Source organism: Oncorhynchus gorbuscha, unplaced genomic scaffold (assembly GCF_021184085.1).
Source record: "Oncorhynchus gorbuscha isolate QuinsamMale2020 ecotype Even-year unplaced genomic scaffold, OgorEven_v1.0 Un_scaffold_2559, whole genome shotgun sequence".
Classification (NCBI taxonomy): Eukaryota; Metazoa; Chordata; class Actinopteri; order Salmoniformes; family Salmonidae; genus Oncorhynchus; species Oncorhynchus gorbuscha.
This window is the reverse complement of record NW_025747040.1, coordinates 20,001-39,606: the sequence shown is the minus strand read 5'-3', so window position 1 is coordinate 39,606 and position 19,606 is coordinate 20,001. Positions and strand designations below refer to the sequence as shown.

The following is a 19,606-nucleotide window of genomic DNA, read 5'->3' as shown; positions in this document are numbered from 1 at the left end:
ATCATCATCTCCTCCTCCTCCCCATCTCTCTCCCCTCCTCCTCCTCCCTCCCACATCATCTCTCCTCCCCTCCTCCTCCCCTCCCACATCATCTCTCCTCCCCTCCTCCCCTCCCACATCATCTCTCCTCCCCTCCTCCTCCTCCTCCTCCCCTCCCACATCATCTCTCCTGGTCCTATCCCCTCCCACATCATCTCCTCCCCTCCTCCTCCCCTCCCACATCATCTCCCCTCCTCCTCCCCTCCCACATCATCTCTCCCCTCCCACATCATCTCTCCTCCCCTCCTCCCCTCCCACATCATCTCTCCTCCCCTGTCCTCCCCTCCCAAAATCTCTCCTTACCTCCCACATCATCTCTCCCATTCAGTCCCTCTCCTCCCCTTCTCCTCCCCTCCCAATCATCTCTCCTCCCCTCCTCCTCCTCCCCTCCCACATCATCTCTCCTCCCCTCTCCTCCCCATCCCACATCATCTCCCTCCCCCCACATCATCTCTCCTCCTCCTGTTTCCCACATCATCTCTCTCCCCCTCCTCCCCTCCCACATCATCTCTCCTCCCCTCCTCCTCCTCCCAATCATCTCTCCTCCCCTCCTCCTCCCCTCCCACATCATCTCTCCTCCCCTCCTCCCCTCCCCATCATCTCTCCTCCTTCTCCTCCCCTCCCACATCATCTCCCTCCCCTCCTCCTCCCCTCCCACATCATCTCTCCTCCCCTCCTCCTCCCCTCCCACATCATCTCTCCTCCCCTCCTCCTCCCCTCCCACATCATCTCTCCTCCCCTCCTCCTCCCCTCCCACATCATCTCTCCTCCCCTCCTCCTCCTCCCCTCCCACATCATCTCTCCTCCTCCCCTCCTCCCTCCCACATCATCTCTCCTCCCTCCTCCTCCCCTCCCACATCATCTCTCCTCCCCTCCTCCTCCCCTCCCACATCATCTCTCCTCCCCTCCCCTCCCCTCCCACATCATCTCTCCTCCCCTCCTCCTCCCCTCCCACATCATCTCTCCTCCCCCTCCTCCTCCTCCTCCTCCCCTCCCACATCATCTCTCCTCCCCTCCTCCTCCCCTCCCACATCATCTCTCCTCCCCTCCTCCCCTCCCACATCATCTCTCCTCCCCTCCTCCTCCTCCTCCCCTCCCACATCATCTCTCCTCCCCTCCTCCCCTCCCACATCATCTCTCCTCCCCTCCTCCTCCTCCCCCACATCATCTCTCCTCCCCTCCTCCTCCTCCCCCCCCATCATCTCTCCTCCCCTCCTCCTCCTCCTCCTCCTCCCCTCCCACATCATCTCTCCTCCCCTCCCACATCATCTCTCCTCCCCTCCCACATCATCTCTCCTCCCCTCCTCCTCCCCTCATCCTCCTCCCCTCCCACATCATCTCTCCTCCCCTCCCTGACTCTCACTGTGTCTGCATCCCAAATTACACTCTATTCCCTATTTAGTGCATGACCAGGACCTCTGGTCAAAAGCAGTGCACTATATAGAGAACAGGGTGTCCTTTGGGATTCAGCCTGGGAGCCAGTAAACTGCCTCCAAAAAGGGAATCTCATCATGTTCGCTTCGATAACGTCACAACCAGCTATTCTGTGAGAATACTGTGTATATAGCTGTGAAACATATTTTATTCCCTGGGGGGGGGCGTTAAGAGGTCATTAAACTAATGAGTGTGCACATCAAATATGTTGAGATGTTGAGCAAAACCACAGTCGTGATGATGTTCTCTTTCAGGCCTGTCTGCCAGACGGTGTCTCAGTACAGTCAGATTCTGTCACACACACACGCCTGTCACACACACACACACACACACACAAAAAACCGCTAGAAATAGTGAGTTCTGTATTGAAAATCTGCATCCCATTCAGCGAGAGTGACAGGTCCTTTAGTGGAGATCCATCATATTATGATCCGGTATAAAGTAAAAAGGGGGTGATTCTATTGGAGGAGAAGTAATGTTGTAATGTCACACTGTTCATTCTATTGGAGGAGAAGTAACGTTGTAATGTCACACTGTTCATTCTATTGGAGGTGAAGTAACGTTGTAATGTCACACTGTTCATTCTATTGGAGGAGAAGTAACGTTGTAATGTCACACTGTTCATTCTATTGGAGGTGAAGTAACGTTGTAATGTCACACTGTTCATTCTATTGGAGGTGAAGTAACGTTGTAATGTCACACTGTTCATTCTATTGGAGGTGATGTAACGTTGTAATGTCACACTGTTCATTCTATTGGAGGAGAAGTAACGTTGTAATGTCACACTGTTCATTCTATTGGAGGAGAAGTAATGTTGTAATGTCACACTGTTCATTCTATTGGAGGAGAAGTAACGTTGTAATGTCACACTGTTCATTCTATTGGAGGAGAAGTAACGTAATGTCACACTGTTCATTCTATTGGAGGAGAAGTAACGTTGTAATGTCACACTGTTCATTCTATTGGAGGAGAAGTAACGTTGTAATGTCACACTGTTCATTCTATTGGAGGAGAAGTAACGTTGTAATGTCACACTGTTCATTCTATTGGAGGAGAAGTAACGTTGTAATGTCACACTGTTCATTCTATTGGAGGAGAAGTAACGTTGTAATGTCACACTGTTCATTCTATTGGAGGAGAAGTAACGTTGTAATGTCACACTGTTCATTCTATTGGAGGAGAAGTAACGTTGTAATGTAGCACTGTTCATTCTATTGGAGGTGATGTAACATTGTAATGTCACACTGTTCATTCTATTGGAGGTGAAGTAACGTTGTAATGTCACACTGTTCATTCTATTGGAGGAGAAGTAACGTTGTAATGTCACACTGTTCATTCTATTGGAGGAGAAGTAACGTTGTAATGTCACACTGTTCATTCTATTGGAGGAGAAGTAACGTTGTAATGTCACACTGTTCATTCTATTGGAGGAGAAGTAACGTTGTAATGTCACACTGTTCATTCTATTGGAGGAGAAGTAACGTTGTAATGTCACACTGTTCATTCTATTGGAGGAGAAGTAACGTTGTAATGTCACACTGTTCATTCTATTGGAGGAGAAGTAACGTTGTAATGTCACACTGTTCATTCTATTGGAGGAGAAGTAACGTTGTAATGTCACACTGTTCATTCTATTGGAGGAGAAGTAACGTTGTAATGTCACACTGTTCATTCTATTGGAGGTGAAGTAACGTTGTAATGTCACACTGTTCATTCTATTGGAGGAGAAGTAACGTTGTAATGTCACACTGTTCATTCTATTGGAGGAGAAGTAACGTTGTAATGTCACACTGTTCATTCTATTGGAGGAGAAGTAACGTTGTAATGTCACACTGTTCATTCTATTGGAGGAGAAGTAACGTTGTAATGTCACACTGTTCATTCTATTGGAGGAGAAGTAACGTTGTAATGTCACACTGTTCATTCTATTGGAGGAGAAGTAACGTTGTAATGTCACACTGTTCATTCTATTGGAGGAGAAGTAACGTTGTAATGTCACACTGTTCATTCTATTGGAGGAGAAGTAACGTTGTAATGTCACACTGTTCATTCTATTGGAGGAGAAGTAACGTTGTAATGTCACACTGTTCATTCTATTGGAGGAGAAGTAACGTTGTAATGTCACACTGTTCATTCTATTGGAGGTGAAGTAACGTTGTAATGTCACACTGTTCATTCTATTGGAGGTGAAGTAACGTTGTAATGTCACACTGTTCATTCTATTGGAGGTGAAGTAACGTTGTAATGTCACACTGTTCATTCTATTGGAGGTGAAGTAACGTTGTAATGTCACACTGTTCATTCTATTGGAGGAGAAGTAACGTTGTAATGTCACACTGTTCATTCTATTGGAGGAGAAGTAACGTTGTAATGTCACACTGTTCATTCTATTGGAGGAGAAGTAACGTTGTAATGTCACACTGTTCATTCTATTGGAGGTGAAGTAACGTTGTAATGTCACACTGTTCATTCTATTGGAGGTGAAGTAACGTTTTAATGTCACACTGTTCATTCTATTGGAGGTGAAGTAACGTTGTAATGTCACACTGTTCATTCTATTGGAGGTGAAGTAACGTTGTAATGTCACACTGTTCATTCTATTGGAGGTGAAGTAACGTTGTAATGTCACACTGTTCATTCTATTGGAGGTGAAGTAACGTTGTAATGTCACACTGTTCATTCTATTGGAGGTGATGTAGCTCTGTTCATTCTATTGGAGGTGATGTAACGTTGTAATGTCACACTGTTCATTCTATTGGAGGTGAAGTAACGTTGTAATGTCACACTGTTCATTCTATTGGAGGAGAAGTAACGTTGTAATGTAGCACTGTTCATTCTATTGGAGGAGAAGTAACGTTGTAATGTCACACTGTTCATTCTATTGGAGGAGAAGTAACGTTGTAATGTCACACTGTTCATTCTATTGGAGGAGAAGTAACGTTGTAATGTAGCACTGTTCATTCTATTGGAGGAGAAGTAACGTTGTAATGTCACACTGTTCATTCTATTGGAGGAGAAGTAACGTTGTAATGTCACACTGTTCATTCTATTGGAGGAGAAGTAACGTTGTAATGTCACACTGTTCATTCTATTGGAGGTGAAGTAACGTTGTAATGTCACACTGTTCATTCTATTGGAGGTGAAGTAACGTTGTAATGTCACACTGTTCATTCTATTGGAGGTGATGTAGCTCTGTTCATTCTATTGGAGGTGATGTAACGTTGTAATGTAGCACTGTTCCTTCTATTGGAGGTGATGCAGCGTAATGTCACACTGTTCATTCTATTGGAGGAGAAGTAACGTTGTAATGTCACACTGTTCATTCTATTGGAGGAGAAGTAACGTTGTAATGTCACACTGTTCATTCTATTGGAGGTGAAGTAACGTTGTAATGTAGCACTGTTCCTTCTATTGGAGGTGAAGTAACGTTGTAATGTCACACTGTTCATTCTATTGGAGGTGAAGTAACGTTGTAATGTAGCACTGTTCATTCTATTGGAGGTGAAGTAACGTTGTAATGTCACACTGTTCATTCTATTGGAGGTGATGTAGCGTTGTAATGTCACACTGTTCATTCTATTGGAGGTGAAGTAACGTTGTAATGTCACACTGTTCCTTCTATTGGAGGTGAAGTAACGTTGTAATGTCACACTGTTCATTCTATTGGAGGTGAAGTAACGTTGTAATGTAGCACTGTTCATTCTATTGGAGGTGAAGTAACGTTGTAATGTCACACTGTTCATTCTATTGGAGGTGATGTAACGTTGTAATGTCACACTGTTCATTCTATTGGAGGTGATGTAGCGTTGTAATGTCACACTGTTCATTCTATTGGAGGTGAAGTAACGTTGTAATGTCACACTGTTCATTCTATTGGAGGTGAAGTAACGTTGTAATGTTCTGTTTAGATGGGATCTTACTGACTGTAGAATACTGTTCTGTTTAGAGGACATCTTACTGACTGTACAGAATACTGTTCTGTTTAGAGGGGATCTTACTGACTGTACAGAATACTGTTCTGTTTAGAGGGGATCTTACTGACTGTACAGAATAATGTTCTGTTTAGAGGGGATCTTACTGACTGTACAGAATACTGTTCTGTTTAGAGGACATCTTACTGACTGTACAGAATACTGTTCTGTTTAGAGGACATCTTACTGACTGTACAGAATACTGTTCTGTTTAGAGGGGATCTTACTGACTGTACAGAATAATGTTCTGTTTAGAGGGGATATTACTGACTGTAGAATACTGTTCTGTTTAGAGGACATCTTACTGACTGTACAGAATACTGTTCTGTTTAGAGGGGATCTTACTGACTGTACAGAATACTGTTCTGTTTAGAGGGGATCTTACTGACTGTACAGAATACTGACATCTTACTGACTGTAGAATACTGTTCTGTTTAGAGGGGATCTTACTGACTGTACAGAATACTGTTCTGTTTAGAGGACATCTTACTGACTGTACATGAGAATAATGTTCTGTTTAGATGGGTTCTGTTTAGATGGGTTCTGTTTAGATGGGTTCTTACCTTTGAGAGACTCCAGCTCTTTCCTGTGAAAGACAATAGGAACAACAGTTAGAAGCAGTCTTTTCACTCGTGTCCCTCACGCTCTGTGCCAGAGTCTTTACAGCCTGTTCCTTTACTATCTATGAAGACAAACTGCAGGAACAGACAAAACAGTAAGACATTTCAATTGTAACATGCTTTTCATTTAACAACAACTGCAAAGTGCTGCTACAGTGAGTCCATCATTGAGTCCATAACTACATGATGCTCATTCTAAAGCTTCATTCAGATACAGCAGAGTTCAGCTCCTCTCTCTAGTCTATACCCTCAGATGAACAATAACCTCCCATCAGCTCCTCTCTCTAGTCTATACCCTCAGATGAACAATAACCTCCCATCAGCTCCTCTCTCTAGTCTCTACCCTCAGATGAACAATAACCTCCCATCAGCTCCTCTCTAGTCTATACCCTCAGATGAACAATAACCTCCCATCAGCTCCTCTCTCTAGTCTCTACCCTCAGATGAACAATAACCTCCCATCAGCTCCTCTCTCTAGTCTCTACCCTCAGATGAACAATAACCTCCCATCAGCTCCTCTCTCTAGTCTATACCCTCAGATGAACAATAACCTCCCATCAGCTCCTCTCTCTAGTCTCTACCCTCAGATGAACAATAACCTCCCATCAGCTCCTCTCTCTAGTCTCTACCCTCAGATGAACAATAACCTCCCATCAGCTCCTCTCTCTAGTCTCTACCCTCAGATGAACAATAACCTCCCATCAGCTCCTCTCTAGTCTATACCCTCAGATGAACAATAACCTCCCATCAGCTCCTCTCTCTAGTCTCTACCCTCAGATGAACAATAACCTCCCATCAGCTCCTCTCTCTAGTCTCTACCCTCAGATGAACAATAACCTCCCATCAGCTCCTCTCTCTAGTCTCTACCCTCAGATGAACAATAACCTCCCATCAGCTCCTCTCTCTAGTCTATACCCTCAGATGAACAATAACCTCCCATCAGCTCCTCTCTCTAGTCTCTACCCTCAGATGAACAATAACCTCCCATCAGCTCCTCTCTCTCTAGTCTCTACCCTCAGATGAACAATAACCTCCCATCAGCTCCTCTCTAGTCTATACCCTCAGATGAACAATAACCTCCCATCAGCTCCTCTCTCTAGTCTCTACCCTCAGATGAACAATAACCTCCCATCAGCTCCTCTCTCTAGTCTCTACCCTCAGATGAACAATAACCTCCCATCAGCTCCTCTCTCTAGTCTATACCCTCAGATGAACAATAACCTCCCATCAGCTCCTCTCTCTAGTCTCTACCCTCAGATGAACAATAACCTCCCATCAGCTCCTCTCTCTCTCTAGTCTATACCCTCAGATGAACAATAACCTCCCATCAGCTCCTCTCTCTAGTCTATACCCTCAGATGAACAATAACCTCCCATCAGCTCCTCTCTCTAGTCTCTACCCTCAGATGAACAATAACCTCCCATCAGCTCCTCTCTCTCTCTAGTCTATACCCTCAGATGAACAATAACCTCCCATCAGCTCCTCTCTCTAGTCTACACCCTCAGATGAACAATAACCTCCCATCAGCTCCTCTCTCTAGTCTATACCCTCAGATGAACAATAACCTCCCATCAGCTCCTCTCTCTAGTCTCTACCCTCAGATGAACAATAACCTCCCATCAGCTCCTCTCTCTAGTCTATACCCTCAGATGAACAATAACATCCCATCAGCTCCTCTCTCTAGTCTACACCCTCAGATGAACAATAACATCCCATCAGCTCCTCTCTCTAGTCTATACCCTCAGATGAACAATAACATCCCATCAGCTCCTCTCTCTCGTCTATACCCTCAGATGAACAATAACCTCCCATCAGCTCCTCTCTCTCTCTAGTCTATACCCTCAGATGAACAATAACATCCCATCAGCTCCTCTCTCTCGTCTCTACCCTCAGATGAACAATAACCTCCCATCAGCTCCTCTCTCTAGTCTACACCCTCAGATGAACAATAACCTCCCATCAGCTCCTCTCTCTAGTCTACACCCTCAGATGAACAATAACCTCCCATCAGCTCCTCTCTCTAGTCTATACCCTCAGATGAACAATAACCTCCCATCAGCTCCTCTCTCTAGTCTCTACCCTCAGATAAACAATAACCTCCCATCAGCTCCTCTCTCTAGTCTACACCCTCAGATGAACAATAACCTCCCATCAGCTCCTCTCTCTAGTCTATACCCTCAGATGAACAATAACCTCCCATCAGCTCCTCTCTCTCTCTAGTCTATACCCTCAGATGAACAATAACCTCCCATCAGCTCCTCTCTCTCTCTAGTCTATACCCTCAGATGAACAATAACCTCCCATCAGCTCCTCTCTCTAGTCTATACCCTCAGATGAACAATAACCTCCCATCAGCTCCTCTCTCTAGTCTATACCCTCAGATGAACAATAACCTCCCATCAGCTCCTCTCTCTAGTCTACACCCTCAGATGAACAATAACATCCCATCAGCTCCTCTCTCTAGTCTACACCCTCAGATGAACAATAACATCCCATCAGCTCCTCTCTCTAGTCTATACCCTCAGATGAACAATAACATCCCATCAGCTCCTCTCTCTCGTCTATACCCTCAGATGAACAATAACCTCCCATCAGCTCCTCTCTCTAGTCTCTACCCTCAGATGAACAATAACCTCCCATCAGCTCCTCTCTCTAGTCTCTACCCTCAGATGAACAATAACCTCCCATCAGCTCCTCTCTCTAGTCTACACCCTCAGATGAACAATAACCTCCCATCAGCTCCTCTCTCTCTCTAGTCTATACCCTCAGATGAACAATAACCTCCCATCAGCTCCTCTCTCTCTCTCTAGTCTATACCCTCAGATGAACAATAACCTCCCATCAGCTCCTCTCTCTAGTCTATACCCTCAGATGAACAATAACCTCCCATCAGCTCCTCTCTCTAGTCTCTACCCTCAGATGAACAATAACCTCCCATCAGCTCCTCTCTCTCTCTAGTCTCTACCCTCAGATGAACAATAACCTCCCATCAGCTCCTCTCTCTCTCTAGTCTCTACCCTCAGATGAACAATAACCTCCCATCAGCTCCTCTCTCTCTCTCTAGTCTATACCCTCAGATGAACAATAACCTCCCATCAGCTCCTCTCTCTAGTCTATACCCTCAGATGAACAATAACCTTCCATCAGCTCCTCTCTCTCTCTCTAGTCTCTACCCTCAGATGAACAATAACCTTCCATCAGCTCCTCTCTCTCTCTCTAGTCTCTACCCTCAGATGAACAATAACCTCCCATCAGCTCCTCTCTCTAGTCTATACCCTCAGATGAACAATAACCTCCCATCAGCTCCTCTCTCTAGTCTATACCCTCAGATGAACAATAACCTCCCATCAGCTCCTCTCTCTCTCTAGTCTACACCCTCAGATGAACAATAACCTCCCATCAGCTCCTCTCTCTCTCTAGTCTATACCCTCAGATGAACAATAACCTCCCATCAGCTCCTCTCTCTAGTCTATACCCTCAGATGAACAATAACCTCCCATCAGCTCCTCTCTCTCTAGTCTACACCCTCAGATGAACAATAACCTCCCATCAGCTCCTCTCTCTAGTCTATACCCTCAGATGAACAATAACCTCCCATCAGCTCCTCTCTCTCTCTAGTCTACACCCTCAGATGAACAATAACCTCCCATCAGCTCCTCTCTCTCTCTAGTCTACACCCTCAGATGAACAATAACCTCCCATCAGCTCCTCTCTCTCTAGTCTACACCCTCAGATGAACAATAACCTCCCATCAGCTCCTCTCTCTAGTCTATACCCTCAGATGAACAATAACCTCCCATCAGCTCCTCTCTCTAGTCTATACCCTCAGATGAACAATAACCTCCCATCAGCTCCTCTCTCTAGTCTATACCCTCAGATGAACAATAACCTCCCATCAGCTCCTCTCTCTAGTCTATACCCTCAGATGAACAATAACCTCCCATCAGCTCCTCTCTCTAGTCTATACCCTCAGATGAACAATAACCTCCCATCAGCTCCTCTCTCTAGTCTATACCCTCAGATGAACAATAACCTCCCATCAGCTCCTCTCTCTAGTCTATACCCTCAGATGAACAATAACCTCCCATCAGCTCCTCTCTCTCTAGTCTATACCCTCAGATGAACAATAACCTCCCATCAGCTCCTCTCTCTCTCTAGTCTATACCCTCAGATGAACAATAACCTCCCATCAGCTCCTCTCTCTAGTCTATACCCTCAGATGAACAATAACCTCCCATCAGCTCCTCTCTCTCTCTAGTCTATACCCTCAGATGAACAATAACCTCCCATCAGCTCCTCTCTCTAGTCTATACCTTCAGATGAACAATAACCTCCCATCAGCTCCTCTCTCTAGTCTCTACCCTCAGATGAACAATAACCTCCCATCAGCTCCTCTCTCTAGTCTATACCCTCAGATGAACAATAACCTCCCATCAGCTCCTCTCTCTAGTCTATACCCTCAGATGAACAATAACCTCCCATCAGCTCCTCTCTCTAGTCTATACCCTCAGATGAACAATAACCTCCCATCAGCTCCTCTCTCTCTCTAGTCTATACCCTCAGATGAACAATAACCTCCCATCAGCTCCTCTCTCTAGTCTATACCCTCAGATGAACAATAACCTCCCATCAGCTCCTCTCTCTCTCTAGTCTATACCCTCAGATGAACAATAACCTCCCATCAGCTCCTCTCTCTAGTCTACACCCTCAGATGAACAATAACCTCCCATCAGCTCCTCTCTCTCTCTAGTCTATACCCTCAGATGAACAATAACCTTCCATCAGCTCCTCTCTCTAGTCTCTACCCTCAGATGAACAATAACCTCCCATCTGTGAATCAAGGCCAGAAACAAAGTCTTTCAGCTGTCTGGGTTTACACATCACTTAACAGCCAGGGCTATTTAATGGCTGTCTAATGGCAAAGTACAACTAAAAACACAAATATTTTTTATTTAACCTTTATTTAAGTACGCAAGTCGGTTAAGAACAAATTCTTATTCATCATGAATGCCTACCCCGGCCAAACCCGCACGACTATAAGCACTATAATGCCAAGGCCTGACATGAATAACAGTCATGTTGTTTTCCTTTGAACAGATGACGCTTCATTTTGTCTCACATAAATCACTGAAAGTGAATCTCCTTCTAGTTGTTATATCGCTCCTCTACTCTGCAAGGCATGAGCCTGCAACTCTCATCAGGGTAGCCTAGTGGTTAGAGCGTTGGACTAGTAACCGGAAGGTTGCAAGTTCAAACCCCCGAGCTGACAAGGTACAAATCTGTGGTTCTGCCCCTGAACAGGCAGTTAACCCACTGTTCCTAGGCAGTCATTGAAAATAAGAATTAGTTCTCAACTGACTTGCCTAGTTAAATAAAGGTTAAAAAACCTTTAATGAACCTCTCCAGCATTGCACTTCATCATTTATTTCCTTATAGAATCATAGCCACGTGAAGGGTTCTGAACGAGCTGCAGCACCCTGATTAATGGAAATACATTTACCAAACTTATAGAATTCCTGTTCAGAAATAAATCATTCAGAACAGCCCAGTACAGCATGAGAAGGACTATCATTTAGCCACAGAGGACCACTAGCTGTGGACTGTAGCCCAATAAAAAGGACTATCATTTAGCCACAGGACCACTAGCTGTGGAGTGTAGCCCAATAAAAAGGAATATCATTTAGCCACAGGACCACTAGCTGTGGACTGTAGCCCAATAAAAAGGACTATCATTTAGCCACAGAGGATCACTAGCTGTGGACTGTAGCCCAATAAAAAGAACTATCATTTAGCCACAGAGGACCACTAGCTGTGGACTGTAGCCCAATAAAAAGAACTATCATTTAGCCACAGAGGACCACTAGCTGTGGACTGTAGCCCAATAAAAAGGGCTATCATTGAGCCACAGAGGACCACTAGCTGTGGACTGTAGCCCAATAAAAAGGACTATCATTTAGCCACAGAGGACCACTAGCTGTGGACTGTAGCTCAATAAAAAGGACTATCATTTAGCCACAGAGGACCACTAGCTGTGGACTGTAGCTCAATAAAAAGGACTATCATTTAGCCAAAGAGGACCACTAGCTGTGGACTGTAACCCAATAAAAAGGACTATCATTTAGCCACAGAGGACCACTAGCTGTGGACTGTAGCCCAATAAAAAGGACTATCATTTAGCCACAGAGGACCACTAGCTGTGGACTGTAGCCCAATAAAAAGGACTATCATTTAGCCACAGAGGACCACTAGCTGTGGACTGTAGCCCAATAAAAAGGACTATCATTTAGCCACAGAGGACCACTAGCTGTGGACTGTAGCCCAATAAAAAGGACTATCATTTAGCCACAGAGGACCACTAGCTGTGGACTGTAGCCCAATAAAAAGGACTATCATTTAGCCACAGAGGACCACTAGCTGTGGACTGTAGCCCAATAAAAAAGGACTATCATTTAGCCACAGAGGACCACTAGCTGTGGACTGTAGCCCAATAAAAAGGACTATCATTTAGCCACAGAGGACCACTAGCTGTGGACTGTAGCCCAATAAAAAGGACTATCATTTAGCCACAGAGGACCACTAGCTGTGGACTGTAGCCCAATAAAAGGACTATCATTTAGCCACAGAGGACCACTAGCTGTGGACTGTAACCCAATACAAAGAAAGAGCCTACAGTCGGGAACGTGAGGCAAATCTGTCAGTGAAAACACAGGTTGGAAATGCAAATGGCTCCTGCTGAAAACACTCTGCTGTAGGCTACCAACATATTAGATCTACTTCCAAATATTGTTTTACAAGAAGAGAGAGAAGCTACACGAGCCAATCACAGAGAATGAGCTGCTCATCAGTGAGTGATTCAGTGAAACTGGGCTCCCGAGTGACGAGCTGTCTAAGGCACTGCATCTTAGTGCAAGCGGCACACTACAGTCCCTGGATCGAATCCAGGCTTATCACATCCGGCCGTGATTGGGAGTCCATACAATTGGTCCAGTGTCCCGGGTTTGGCCGGTGTAGACCGTCATTGTAAATAAGAATTTGTTCTTAACTGACTAGTTAAATAAAAGGTAACATAAAAAAGGACTATAATTTCCTCCTCATATTGTAACCTACAACGTGTCTCCACACACCGAGGCCTGGACTAGTGATGGATTCAAGACTAGGTTCATTTATTTTTTAACCCCTTTTTCTCCTCAATCTCGTAATAATATCCAATTGTTTAGTAGCTACTATCATGTCTCATCTGCTACAACTCCCGTAGAGACCCAACCCAGCAGTGGACTGTAGCGCGCATCCAATAACCAATGGACGGATCACCGTGCACCTGGAAACCTTTGTTAGCGTACTGCGCCCGGCCCGCCACAGGAGTCGCTGGTAGCGATGAGACAAGGATTTCCATCAAACCCTCCCTAGGGCGACGCTGGCCACTTTCCGCCCCCACGGACCTCCCGGTTGCGGCCGGTTACGACAGAGCCTGGGCGCGAACCCAGAGTCTCTGGTGGCGCAGCTAGAGCTGCAGTACTGTGCCCTAAACCACTGCGCCACCCGGGAGGCCAAGGTGCTTTTATTGATCTCAGATTCTCAGTGTCATAGTAGCCTGCCGTCTCCATCAGGTGTGTGGTATTAAAACAACATTCTGTCAGTCTCCATCAGGTGTGTGGTATTAAAACAAGATTCTGTCAGTCTCCATCAGGTGTGTGGTATTAAAACAAGATTCTGTCAGTCTCCATCAGGTGTGTGGTATAAAACAAGATTCTGTCAGTCATCAGGTGTGTGGTATAAAACAAGATTCTGTCAGGACTCCATCAGGTGTGTGGTATAAAACAAGATTAAAAGTCTCCATCAGGTGTGTGGTATAAAACAAGATTCTGTCAGTCTCCATCAGGTGTGTGGGTATTAAAACAAGATTATGTCAGTCTCCATCAGGTGTGTGGTATTAAAACAAGATTCTGTCAGTCTCCATCAGGTGTGTGGTATAAAACAAGATTCTGTCAGTCTCCATCAGGTGTGTGGTATAAAACAAGATTCTGTCAGTCTCCATCAGGTGTGTGGTATAAAACAAGATTCTGTCAGTCTCCATCAGGTGTGTGGTATAAAACAAGATTCTGTCAGTCTCCATCAGGTGTGTGGGTATTAAAACAAGATTATGTCAGTCTCCATCAGGTGTGTGGTATAAAACAAGATTCTGTCAGTCTCCATCAGGTGTGTGGTATAAAACAAGATTCTGTCAGTCTCCATCAGGTGTGTGGTATTAAAACAAGATTCTGTCAGTCTCCAGTCATGTAAAAAGACAACTCCATGTAATGTGTTTATAAAAGGCCAACATTTTCCCAGGACCCCGGGCTACTAAAAATGTCCCCATGTGTGGAATGTCAGTAAGTGTCTCTACTCCACTGCTCAATGCCAATACGGTGATATGCATGCAATGCTTTTATTAGAAAAGGTGAATTATTTTCTCTCTCATGCATTCTGCTACCTCAGAACTCCCCAGGTCAGCCCACTCTCACGCTCACATTGACAAATGAAGCACTGGGCTCTTAAAATGATGACTCTGGTCTAGTGGACATGCCATCAAATAGACCTGGCAGTTTCTGACGGCGTAACAAGAGTGGAATTGAAGAAGCAGCTTTGTTTTCTAGGTAACCCGTCCGGCAGCATCACACCGTAATGAGAACCTCAAGGCGTACAGAATAATAATCCCACATCACAGATAAGAGGACAATGCCACTGGAGGACTGCTGCTGTAAAGGCGTACAGAATAATAATCCCACATCACAGATAAGAGGACAATGCCACTGGAGGACTGCTGCTGTAAAGGCATACAGAATAATAATCCCACATCACAGATAAGAGGACAATGCCACTGGAGGACTGCTGCTGTAAAGGCATACAGAATAATAATCCCACATCACAGATAAGAGGACAATGCCACTGGAGGACTGCTGCTGTAAAGGCATACAGAATAATAATCCCACATCACAGATAAGAGGACAATGCCACTGGAGGACTGCTGCTGTAAAGGCATACAGAATAATAATCCCACATCACAGATAAGAGGACAATGCCACTGGAGGACTGCTGCTGTAAAGGTTTTCTACCGAGGTGCAGAAAGGCTTAAGCAGCAATGACAGTACATCGCTTTCTGTAAACGTTTCTATGAAGTATCCAATTTCCCCCACAGATGTGAATATTTTAGGATATACAACGTCAATGGGTCACACAGTGGGGCAAAAAAGTATTTAGTCAGCCACCAATTGTGCAAGTTCTCCCACTTAAAAAGATGAGAGAGGCCTGTAATTTTCATCAGTTTGTCATACAGTGCATTTGGAAAGTATTCAGACCCAATGACTTTCTCCACATTTTGTTTACAATACAACCTTATTCTAAAAATGGATTTGTTTTTTATTCCCTCGTCAATCTACACACAATATCCCATAATGACAAAGCAAAAACAGATATAGATGGTTTTGCAAAATATATATATATCATTTTTAAATGTCTGAAATGTCACACCTCCCACAGCATTCTGACCCTGCTGCTTGTTTTGCCTGGGCCGGTATGAGACTATGTTATGATACTGAGGAATCCATCTGGACGCAGCACAGTGGTGCATCAAGGGGTGAACCTGTTTTGATATCAGACAATAACTCAGGGATATAGAGTTGGCGGATGGTTGTCAAATGAAGTGGAGTATTAGCCAGGACGAATGACCACAACGTTATTATGTTGTAAAATCCTGAGGTCAGAGAGAATGGAAAACCTACCTCTTTTTCTTCTTGTAGTTCTCCAGCTGCAGGACCTGGAAGTGTCTGAAGCGCTGCTGCTCACACTGACCACACAGGTTGTCCAGGTACATCAGCCGGCTCTCCAGCTCCTCAAAGTCTGCCTCCAGGTGGGCTGTATGTGGCAGAGGGGGAGGGAACATATTACATTTAGTCATTTCAGTCATCCAAAGAGACTTACAGGAGCAGTTAGGGTTAAGTGCCTTGCTCAAGAGCACATCGGCATATTCAAACCAGCAACCTTTCAGTTACTGTCCCAACGCTTTTTACTGCTAGGCTACCTGATGGAACTATTGTCATGACAACTTCATTGTGCTATGAAGCTGTATCTCATTGTTGTGTCTGTCCAACTGCTGCTGGGAGACTGTTGCCAGACTCTGTCAAACTGCTGCTGGGAGACTGTTGCCAGACTCTGTCCAACTGCTGCTGGGAGACTGCTGCCAGACTCTGTCCAACTGCTGCCGGGAGACTGCTGCCAGACTCTGTCCAACTGCTGCCGGGAGACTGTTGCCAGACTCTGTCCAACTGCTGCCGGGAGACTGTTGCTAGACTCTGTCCAACTGCTGCCGGGAGACTGTTGCCAGACTCTGTCCAACTGCTGCCTGCTGCCAGACTGTCCAACTGCTGCCGGGAGACTGTTGCCAGACTCTGTCCAACTGCTGCCGGGAGACTGTTGCCAGACTCTGTCCAACTGCTGCCGGGAGACTGCTGCCAGACTCTGTCCAACTGCTGCCGGGAGACTGCTGCCAGACTCTGTCCAACTGCTGCCGGGAGACTGCTGCCAGACTCTGTCCAACTGCTGCCGGGAGACTGCTGCCAGACTCTGTCCAACTGCTGCCGGGAGACTGCTGCCAGACTCTGTCCAACTGCTGCCGGGAGACTGCTGCCAGACTCTGTCCAACTGCTGCCGGGAGACTGCTGCCAGACTCTGTCCAACTGCTGCCGGGAGACTGCTGCCAGACTCTGTCCAACTGCTGCCGGGAGACTGCTGCCAGACTCTGTCCAACTGCTGCTGGGAGACTGTTGCCAGACTCTGTCCAACTGCTGCTGGGAGACTGTTGCCAGACTCTGTATAATATTTTCATGTGAATATTTCCAATAAAACACAAAGGAACTATGAGTCACTACACTACTGAAACACAAGTGAACACTGACATCTGGTGGTCATATAGGGAAACTGTTTGTACTTGGAGCACTATTTATTAATTAAAATTGTATTTAACGAGGCAAGTCAGTTAAGAACAAATTATTATTTACAATGACAGCCGACCCCGGTCAAACCCTCATCTAACCTTAGACCGCTGCTCCACTCGGGAGCCCAACCACTATCACTGTCCAAAGTCAAAGACAACTAAAAAGGAAATATGCCATATTTGAGGCATTATCTGGAACTCTATACAGGGCAGGAACAAATCTTACAAATGTCAATATTCTAAATGAAGTTAAGTCCACTGAATTATATTCAACTTCTTTCACCTTCCTAGAACACATCTCTCAGTCTGTTCATACTGGAATTTTCCATGTGCTCGCTAGAATTCACATCACGTGCAACTCATTGGCTGAGACAGGAGACACCCATTCTAGAATGATGGAATGAAAGTCCTCAGAGTTCTAAACAATCCAACTACTATCTAACATGGATCACAGCACAACCAGCGCTGAACAGTGAGTTCAAATAAACTACAAATCTAAGGGTTGTTTGCTCTAATGTCCAGATTTTGGGCTTGGCAGTTTTGGGCTCAGGCTTGGAGACATCTGGCGAATCAACAGGAAATCAATGGCATTAGGAGAACACACCCTATGGCCAGTGACAAATCACAGGGTACACTACAACAGAGACAAATCACAGGGTACACTACAACAGAGACAAATCACAGGGTACACTACAACAGAGACAAATCACAGGGTACACTACAACAGAGACAAATCACAGGGTACACTACAACAGAGACAAATCACAGGGTACACTACAACAGAGACAAATCACAGGGCACACTACAACAGAGACAAATCACAGGGTACACTACAACAGAGACAAATCACAGGGTACACTACAACAGAGACAAATCACAGGGTACACTACAACAGAGACAAATCACAGGGTACCCTACAACAGAGACAAATCACAGGGTACCCTACAACAGAGACAAATCACAGGGTACCCTACAACAGAGACAAATCACAGGGCACACTACAACAGAGACAAATCACAGGGTACCCTACAACAGAGACAAATCACAGGGCACACTACAACAGAGACAAATCACAGGGTACCCTACAACAGAGACAAATCACAGGGTACCCTACAACAGAGACAAATCACAGGGTACCCTACAACAGAGACAAATCACAGGGTACCCTACAACAGAGACAAATCACAGGGTACACTACAACAGAGACAAATCACAGGGCACACTACAACAGAGACAAATCACAGGGTACACTACAACAGAGACAAATCACAGGGTACACTACAACAGAGACAAATCACAGGGTACACTACAACAGAGACAAATCACAGGGTACCCTACAACAGAGACAAATCACAGGGTACACTACAACAGAGACAAATCACAGGGTACACTACAACAGAGACAAATCACAGGGTACACTACAACAGAGACAAATCACAGGGCACACTACAACAGAGACAAATCACAGGGTACACTACAACAGAGACAAATCACAGGGTACACTACAACAGAGACAAATCTCAGGGTACACTACAACAGAGACAGATTATTATCCTGATCAGATCTCTGTCACTACTCACTATGAACAATGTACAAAACTAGAAACTATTTAGAGAAGACTGAGACATACTGGTAAAGGCCGATGCATGGAATAATACAGAAAGTATCGAAGACTACTCCGTGCTGTATGGTATATGATGTGGAAGTAGTTCAAGCTACCTATAGAGGTGACTTGGGAATCTGATTCTGAAGTCAGATTTGATGTCAGATCCGTCCCCTTAAGACTATAAACGTGTTGTGTTTCAAACTAGCCATGTGTAAAAAGGCTTCATCTTTTCCCGTTGCCTCTGTCGTTGCCTACCAACCCCCCTTCATCATGTTGGCACCAGTAGCTATTATTACCCCACTCCCAGCTGAAGCACCACAGGTAACAGGCAGGCCGTGGCAGCTGGTGCCCTACAGTACCACACCTCTCTCAAGGTGAACACAGCTCAGCCCGTCATAAACACCTGACTTCAACCTACTCTACAACAATGGTAACAAAAGGTCCCCCCAAAATGTATTTTTAAAGAAGAGTGGCATTGACATTCAGTAATTGTGACATTTCTCTCCACTATAATATGATCCACTGTTGACTGGCCCTAAAGGTTTCCTGGTGCAGTCTGATACGTAGGCTACGTCCTGAATTTCCACCCTCTTCCCCCCCCCCCCAAGTGTGCACTTGGTGTAAGCATTGTCTGGAGAGTTTCCACCATTGTAAAATCCATGTGAGAAAGAGTGTGCAAGTACACACTTGAGCAGAAGAGTGAAAACTAAACTCAGACATAGTGACTCACCGATGCGGTTGGTGCACGTCTCCAGGTCTGTGAGGAAGCCTGGGATCTGCTGTAGTTGTTCCTGTAGTTCCACCACTGCTGCTCTTCTCTTCTCCCAGTGTGCAGACAGCATCACCACCTCTCCATCCACTGTCTGAGACATACAGAGAGAGAGAAAGAGAGAGAAGACAGACGAGAGAGAGAGAGAGAGAGAGAGAGAGAGAGAGAGAGAGAGAGAGAGAGAGAGAGAGAGAGAAG

At 45.3% G+C, this 19,606-nt stretch overlaps 1 pseudogene; it reads right to left on the bottom strand.

Moving 5' to 3' along the window:
* LOC124026070 overlaps positions 1 to 19,606 on the bottom strand; it is a 47,909-nt pseudogene that overhangs the window by 20,858 nt on the left and 7,445 nt on the right.